The sequence below is a fragment of the Anoplophora glabripennis genome, unplaced genomic scaffold, assembly GCF_000390285.2.
Source record: "Anoplophora glabripennis isolate ALB-LARVAE unplaced genomic scaffold, Agla_2.0 scaffold8, whole genome shotgun sequence".
Lineage (NCBI taxonomy): Eukaryota > Metazoa > Arthropoda > Insecta > Coleoptera > Cerambycidae > Anoplophora > Anoplophora glabripennis.
Window position 1 is genome coordinate 3,121,414 of NW_019416350.1, and position 6,000 is coordinate 3,127,413.

At 31.9% G+C, this 6,000-nt stretch overlaps 1 protein-coding gene across 2 annotated transcripts in view; it reads right to left on the minus strand.

Moving 5' to 3' along the window:
• Window positions 1-4,770, minus strand: part of LOC108904981 (ankyrin repeat domain-containing protein 11) — a 518,946-nt gene extending 514,176 nt beyond the window's left edge. For both annotated transcript variants that reach the window (XM_018707737.2, XM_018707727.2), the window contains exon 1: window positions 4,619-4,770. The gene's annotated coding sequence lies outside the window, so the exon portion shown is untranslated. The remainder of the gene's footprint in view (window positions 1-4,618) is intronic.
• Between the last annotated feature and the right edge of the window lie 1,230 nt (window positions 4,771-6,000).

The following is a 6,000-nucleotide window of genomic DNA, read 5'->3' on the forward strand; positions in this document are numbered from 1 at the left end:
AAGACAATATTGGTATTAGCACATTTGGGTAAGTACAGTTCAATTAAGCTATGACTTTTTAACATTAAAAATGTCTAATAAGAATTTCCAATTGAATTGAACACAGTAGGCCATGAGATTGGGATGGAACAGAAATTATGTAAGTACAGTAACATAAAAATATTTGAAAATCAACTTATTCGTTCCAAAATACGAGAATGATGCTCCTCAAATTAAAATACACTGTACATACATACAACTGTATATCTACTTTAAAAGTATTGAAATTAAAAAATGAATTTCAATTAATTCTTTATTTTTTATTCATTTATTATTTTCTTAATAAATGTTAGAAGAAGGACAATTTACACTTTTTTGCACAATTAGGTAATTTCTAATAGTAAATAATTTCTGTTGGTATTCATATATCATTGGCATAAAGAAATAGTAGGACGGTTATGAGTTGCTAAAGTTATAGTTTTCAAATATGTACGTTCTGAATCAAATACAAAGGGTTACAATAGGCCCATTCAGTAAAATTTTTTTATTGCATATTTCAAAAGTTTACCCTTTAATTAGTTAGTACGCCAAAAATCTATTTTTTGTTTCAACAAGAAATGTGTGAAATAAATTAATGAAAACAGAGCGCGGAAAAACGTTGAGCAACCATTGCCTGACGTCATAATAGAGCACTCCGCTCACGCTCGCTCTCTTCCCATTCTGTGTTAATACATACGATATGTGGATCGATTCGCAGTTTCGTTAATTATTGTTTTTATGTCTAAATGGGTCGAAACCGAGGATTGTACAAATATTGTATAGTTCCAGGCTGCAAAAGTACCTCAGGATCGACTCCGAATAAAATATTTATTTCATTACCGAAAAATGAAAAGTTTGTGTGATGTTATCCACGGTTTCCCCAGCCACGGTATGCAACTCAAAACCACCTTCGTTTTTCTTTGGATGCACGTCTAGGGGGTTGTAAAATATTATTATTTGAACATTTAGAGCACAATTCTCAACTTTATGCCGGAAATAAATTCTGCCCCATCTAAATGTTCGTGTTCACAAAAAATTCGAAATACGACGGCGACAGGGACCTATAAGCAGTTAAGAACCACTCTAGTTTTTCTTTGGTTTTCCATCTAGAGGGTTTTAAATATTATTATTTGAACATTTAGAGCAGAATTATAAAATTTATGCTGGAAAAAATTTCTGCCCCATCTAAACGTACCCGTTCACAAAAATTTCGAAATACGTCGGCGAGAGGGACCTATAAGCAACTCAGAACCACCCTCGTTTTTCTTTGGTTGCCCGTCTAAGAGGTTATAAATATTATTATTTAAACATTTAGAGCAGAATTTTCAAATTTATGTCGAAAAAATAAATTCTACCCCATCTAAACGTTCCCGTCCACAAAAATTTCGAAATACGTTGCGAGAGGCACCTATAAGTAATTTATTTAAATAATAATATAGACGGGCAATCAAAGAAAAACGAGGGTGGTTCTGAGTTGCTCGCACATACACGTCGTCGCATACATCCACAAGTACCGAGTATAGTACGTTGGGTACATTTGTACACAAAATGGAAGGCAAAAGAAAATGTAGAAAAATGAACCATTTACGTCATTGAGAAAAATCCGAAAATGTATTTAGATATTCCAAGACATTCTATGTTTATAATAAATATGTTGTGTGAAAAATGCATTTCAACAAGACTTGATGTATATCTCTTATACACTCTCTATTTATACACTTAAAAATATAGGTATATAATATAGGTAAAAGTATAGCAAATATCTACACATCTCTCCGTCTGCTCGCGACTTGATCGCCGAGTGGCCGGTATCGTGACGTCATTAGCTGTTCTCTCGCAGTGTTGACCTTTTTAAGGGTCTTACAAATTCAGTATTAAATATATCACTTATTATTAATCCTATTGACCTAATTTTTTTAAGATATAATTAGGTGGTTAAATACTATCAGAAAATGAAAGAAAAAGTTTAAAATTATATATCACTGAATGGGCCTATTGATATAGCAAATATCGAGGACAGGTAAATATTACCCACAAAAATGTGAGAATTTTACTCGGTTTTTAGTTAATTTTTGAACATTTGTACAACAAATTTTGATCATTCTTAATTAATTTTAATAAATAAAGCCAATTTTCTTCAACCTTGAACCGTTTAATAATTTACTGGTAGATAATACAAGAATTTTTAATATATTACAAAAAAAAGTCACAAATTCCATAAAATAAATAATTTTTGTGAGTCTGTATTCCTAAAAAAATGATAATAATAACACCATGCATTTTATATTGCCCGTTTGCACTGTAGTGTTTAATCCAGGATTAAGTCTGAACTTAATTAAAATATAACATTTTGTTTGCACCGTTTCAAATCTATGTATTAATCTAGGATTAATTTAAACCCTCAAAGTCCGCTTAAACTTGGATTAATGAGAAAATATAAATTGACACTATTGACAGTACTTAGCTGCTAGTTATAATTTTTTTAAATAGGCATTTATTCCTTTTCCTGTGGACTGTGTATGAGTGAGTGGTGTTAAGACATCATTGAGAACTTTGAAATGGATTCAGATTTTGACTTTGATGTATTGGATGATTTTTATATTCACGAAATTATAGACCTTGGATTTCCTAGATATATTAGAAATGATCTATTTCATAATCTAGACAATATGACTTTTTCCGCAGATTTAGGTTGACAAAAGAGACCACATTACATCTGCTAACTTTAATTGAAGAGGAGTTGAAATATCCAAGTGCAACTGGTAATCATAATTTTGGGGTTATAAAAAGCTTTTATTCTTAACATGATTTTGTATTTCTGGGAACAATAGTGTATCTCCTATCCAACAATTGGTTCTATGCTTGTGCTGGTCATTTGTCTGCTATTGCAGACTTTTCAGGGATGGACATATCAACAGTGTCCAGAATAATTGTACGAGTATCAATTATTGCAATAGCTCGGCTTTATCAGAGATACATAAAAATGCCAAACCCTGAAGAAATAGTTAGCTTTCTACATGAGTTCTATAAAATTGCATCATTTCCTAGAGTGTTAGGTGTCATTGATGGTACTCATATTAAAATTTTGGTTTGAGAATTTGACTTTGACATATTTTTTTCCGAACATAACTGGACATAAGTTAGCAGCATAATAAAATCCCTAAACAATATTCCTAAAGCCCAGTTTAATTTAATCTACAATCGGCAGTAAGTGGTGCAAAAGCTGATTATTAAAACCTAGTTTTAAAATTAAACCAAGTTCAGTTGAACTTGGCTTAAATTCTAAACAATGCAAACGGGCATTAATGAATAACAAAAACTTTTTTATTACTTTAAGCTTCTTGAACTGCCTGTATAGTATAAAATATGGTAATTTAAAATTTAATTTAAAATAAAAACTGATTTTGTAATTTTTTAATAAAATTGAAAATGCTTTTATAATAAGTCTTAAAATAAAATTAATAAGAGGAAAACCACTGGTTGTTTTATAATAAAAATATGCCTTGCGATAATGTGAAATACTTGTTACAAATATTACAAAATTATTCGTTTCATGAATAAATTGGCATAATGTAATTTTTGTACTTTACTGTTTTTATTTTGTGTAATGTAAAGAGATAGTAAAATTAATATAATCCTTCGGTAGTCATTTATGACTATTTTCAAATATTTTTTAAAATAATATTAGGCATCAAGGATTTAATTCATCTAAATATAATATGAATTAAATAATAAAGTAACTAATAGCATTATATGAAACCTGCCCTTATTATACAATATGTATTATTTATACAAAAAGAAATTTAAATCACAATTTATAAGTGCGTATGATAACTGAACATTATAACATGTACCTATTTGTTATTGCATTCGAGTACCACACCGACAAACGAAATCAGATAAAATCAAGAATGCGTTGCATAACATGTAAATTTAGCATCATAACAGCAAACTGCAACTGTTTTCAAAACCACAGTAATTAACCATTGTTCTTAACAAACAACAATCAATAATCTGGTAACAACATCAGATATTACTATTCAGTACGTTCTTCCAACAGCTATAAAAACGAAACTTAGACCATTTCATGCACTATTTCTCGGATACTTTTATTGAATTACATCACCATTCTCCAAACAAGGAGAACCAATGTCATAGGTAGGTTTACTTTCAAAAATCGAGGAGATACAATCCTTTTTTACACGCAGCAGTTGCCCACAATTCCGCGATTATTACAGAAAATTAAATATATTTTTTAGAAGACTTACAAAAACATGCCCCTGAATCATCCAAATAAATGTTTTTTTGTAGAATTGACGTATGGAGAACATATAGAATTTAGTCGCTACTATGAAATGTGTGCAATGATTCAGTTTTAATCGTCAAATATCAATACTAATAGTGCCCTTTGCGGGAAAAAATCGGTAAATATCAAGAGGAGACCTTTCCTTATGCAACTCCTCATTACTTGCAACCGTTATTAAATCATTACCGATATCCTTGATGCAACCATTAGTTATGGCAATAACGCCCGGCACTATCACTTGAAAAGGACCATGCGACACCTACGGACTACTGAAAACTCAAACTGGCCACTTACCGGTTTCAGCGAAAATCACCGTCGACACAGAATTCCGTCAACAAACAAACGTATACGACGCGACAGCACGCGCGTGGTCGACTGAACAGGTACCTCGGCGTTGGTAATACCTCTCAGGTGAAGTTTGCAAGAAGACTGATCGGCAGAAGTGGCTGCAGGGGCTCGGATCTGCAGCGGCCTACTTGATACGCGATGTCGAAGGTAGTAACGCGACGAGCAGAGTGCGACGCGCGGCTTTTTGCGCGATCGTTTTTTGTCAAACGGTGTTGATGCAGCCATAGAGGCTTCGTTTTCACATTTTTTTTAATTACCTGATAAGGCCCGTTTTCACGTGTCAGTAAAAGCCATGCATTCTGCTACCACGGCAATATGACGATTTCAGTAAGATTTCAGTATAATGCCTCTAATTTATTGAAAATTAAAGACTGTTTAACCATAGTATGAATGCAAAAAAGTTTTTAATTTATTTATATCAAGGTTCGCTAACTTTTTTTTTCTTATTTTCCGGAAACAGCATTTAAAAATTCAGACACGAGCAAAAAATATAAGACATTTATATTTGACTTATACGAAAAACAATTTAAAAACAATTTTTGAATGTACAGGGAACTCTTGCAAATACAATTTTGTAAAAAAAAATCCAGAACGGCATTTGGAAAATGATTTAAAAATACATCTCTGCACAAGGCAAAGCATGCAGTCGTAGACCGGCACAACGGTAAAGTGTAAAAAAATGAATCGACAAAAAATTTAAAGAATTTCTTTCGTAAGGAAAGAACTAAATAAAATTTTATAGCACCTATTTTATATCAGCAAATTGAACTGCTTTTGCCACTATTATTATTAATTAATAAAATTAGTTTGTGGTTTGAATTAATAAAATATTACCTGATACCTGATGTTACAACAATTGTTCAAAATTTTGTCCACCGACGAGTAAACACATTTGGGCCCATCGTACTTAGTTTCTACGACCTAACAGAAATGTTATCTTGCTTCTCCATAACACAAATACTTCACCATAACAAAAGTGTTGTCTTGCTTCACAAATACTTCATCATAACACAAATGTTGCCTTGCTTCACCATAACACAAATACTTCACCATAACACAAATGTTGTTTTGCCTCACCATAACACAAATACTTCATCATAACACAAATATTGTCTTGCTTCACCATAACACAAATACTTCACCATAACATAAATGTTGTCTTGCTTCACCATAACACAAATGTTGTCTTGCTTCACCATAACACAAATTTTTCATCATACAAATATTGTCCTACTTCACCATGTAGTATAACAACCCTAGGTTCGACAAAAAATAAGTAAACGTAGTTGTGGCCAAAAATATATGATCGCCATAAGGACTACCTACGT